Below are 3,159 nucleotides of genomic sequence, written 5' to 3' on the forward strand. Positions count from 1 at the left end.
GAAAAGTGTACCCATGCAGAAAACAAGTTGAGAAACACGGGACCTCAACTGACCTTTGACCTCCATAGATCACTCTGTCAGGCTGGAGTGACGTAAGGTGGAAGAGTAATAATAATATAATAATAATAACTTTATTTGTATAGCACTTTTCAAGACATAAGTCACAAAGTGCTGAACAACAATACAAAATATAGCATACAGGAGAGAAACAATGAGAGCCATAGAAACTAAAACAATTAAAAGCAAACAATAAAGCACACAACACAACACCATAAAACTAAAGCAATTAAAAGCAAGCAATAAAAAACACACAAAACAATTAAGGCAAAATGAGGTGATCTAGGGGAAGGCTTTCCTGAACAGGTGTGTTTTTAAAAGTGATTTAAAAGATGCTAAGGAATCAGCTTTTCTGATTGCCACGGGTAGGGCGTTCCAAAGCTTGGGTGCGCGTGCGGCAAACGCCCGATCACCTTTTGTCACCATTTTTTTTTTTTTTTGTGACCTCCAGGAGGGCCTCCTCAGAGGATCTGAGGCTACGTGACGGATTATATGGAGGCACCAAGTCAGTAATATACTGTGGGGCGAGGCCCTTTTGGGCCTTAAAAGCTAATAAAATAATCTTAAAATCAATTCTAAAAACTACTGGAAGCCAATGGAGGGTTGCTAAGACAGGGGTGATGTGGGCACGTTTTTTTGTGTTCGTCAGGAGTCTGGCAGCTGCATTTTGAACGTACAGCAGTTGTGTAGAGCAGGGGTTTTCAAAGTGGGTGACTCACTGTCGGGCAGAAACCTCGTATCTCCAAGTTTCAAATGTGTACGTCTTTTGTTAAAGCAAAGCCCTGCTTCATCATACAAGACTGTTGCACAAAACTAGTGAAAACAGCAGATCTACAAGCACATTGTGTCCTTGTAGATCTGCTGTTTTCACTAGTTTAGAACATCTTTTAGATGATAAATACAAAACGAACGGTTTTGGACATACAAGGTTTCAACGATGATATGCTATAAATATAAGGTGCTGGGAGTAAAAATTATAATGTAGGGGTGCCTCGGATTAAAACAAATATTCATGGGGTGCCCTGAGACAAAACAGTTTGGGAACCCCTGGCCTAGCCTACTGTACTTACAGACCACTACAATTTTGAGGTGTTTTTTACTTTTTTTACTTTAGTGGAGTACTTCCAATTTCCAGTACCTTTACTTCTACTCCATTACATTTCAGGGGCGAATATTGTACTTTTACTTCACTACAATTATTATGAAAACTTTTAGTTACTCGTTACTTTGCAGATTTTTTATTATTGTTACACAACATGGGGCAAATTGTGGTCTCATGTAATATTCTAATATTTTGAGATATGGATTATCTATATGGATTACATAATTATCAGGATAAAAAAATAGTTTTAAATATTTCACTATACACGCAATGAATCTATAATTAGAATATAAGAAAGTTTCACTTTATACAGAAGAAAATGAACTTTTTTTAAGTCTCTTTCTCAGCTAAGGGGTCCCTGGCCTGAAAAGCGTTGAGGAGTTTACAGATCATAGTACTGTACATAGTGTGGGCCTTACAGTATATTGTACATAAACAGAGCTTTTTGTGTGTTAATGGCTCTAGTTTTACATTTACATTTACACTCATGTTTACATTTGGAGGTGGGCCTGCGCCAACACTTCTCACAGGACCCAGCCCACGTCTTACAATGCATTAAAGCACACTGACTGATGACGTGAAAACCTGGACAAAAACATCCACTCAGTGAAAAGCTGTGAGTTGGATAACATGTGTGTGAGGTAAGATCAGGGGCGTCACAAGGGGGGAGGAAAGTGGGACTGAGGGCCCAAGGTGGTGGAGGGGCCTTAATTATTTTATACTTTAGCTATTGAAAAATAGCAGCTATACAAGCTCACAGCGCGGCACAGAGTGCCGCGCTGCGAGCTTGTAGATCTGCTATTTTTGAAATGTCGTGAAAACGCGTGCAAATCTTTGAATAAATGTATTTTTTAAGCGAACATTTGTAACTCAAACTTTGCTTCTGGGGGGTCCCTGGCTGGAACTCAATATTTTGAGATGGGGTTCCGTGGCCAAATACACACCATTTTGGGTGGTCCTTCACATGAAAAGGTTTGAGCTCCACTGACATAGAAACATAGGTTTTTCAAAAAAACCTCAGAAGGATTTGAAATATTGAAAGATTTTCATGATTTTTCAAAAATAGCAGATCTACAAGCTCGCAGCGCGGCACTCGGTGCCGCGCTGCGAGCTTGTATATCTGCTGTTTTTCAATAGTTGAAGCACAGGGGCCCCGCAGTGAATCCTTGTACCCAGGGCCCAGAATTTGGTGCGACACCCTAACCCTAACCCTAACCCTTTCCCTAAGTGGTGTGATGCCATTCCAAGGGTGCCTCAGGATAATTTGATAATATTTGTAATGCATCAATATCACTTCAGCTAAACCAGTTAGACCCTCATATGCTTAGTAAAACACACCTGATTTGCACTGTACTTGATGAGTTCTTTTTCCATCCATCACAAATCCTCACCAAAAATAGATTGGCTATTTCTGGTTAACCTTCCCCCCAGAATAGGGATGCCCCAACATCCCTATTCTGGTTAAAGTGGTTAAACGTCACACATAAAATATACATATATTCAACAGAATGAACTGAATGTTGATATATTCGGTCTGTTCCAATGAAAACAGATATTTCTCCGTGACATATAGCCTACCGTGGAAATATTTCAGCATAATATGATATGAGGTTTTAATTGGGAGAAGGTTAGGGGTGACCCTTAGCAGGGGCGTCAATTGGGTATGGCAGGGGTATGCAGCTGCCATACCCTGGGTCCAGGGGGGAAATAAAAGTTACTTTTAAATATAAATCCATGAATGTCTCTTTGTCTATCTGTGCTGGTTATTATGTTGTTAAATTACAGTAATTTGATTGATTGATTGATTGATTGATTGATTGATTGATTGATTGATTGATTGAAGACTTTATTAGAAGTTTGCATATAAGGTACAGTTTCATGACGGTACAGTTCACTGGTACAAGGTCTACTAAAAGGAGATCCATGAAAAGACCGCTTATTTCCACAGGAAAATAAAATAACTACAAATGCTAAATTTTACAAAATGTTCACTTTAACAA

Source organism: Nannobrachium achirus (genome assembly GCF_963921795.1).
Source record: "Nannobrachium achirus genome assembly, chromosome: 2".
Taxonomy (NCBI): domain Eukaryota; kingdom Metazoa; phylum Chordata; class Actinopteri; order Myctophiformes; family Myctophidae; genus Nannobrachium; species Nannobrachium achirus.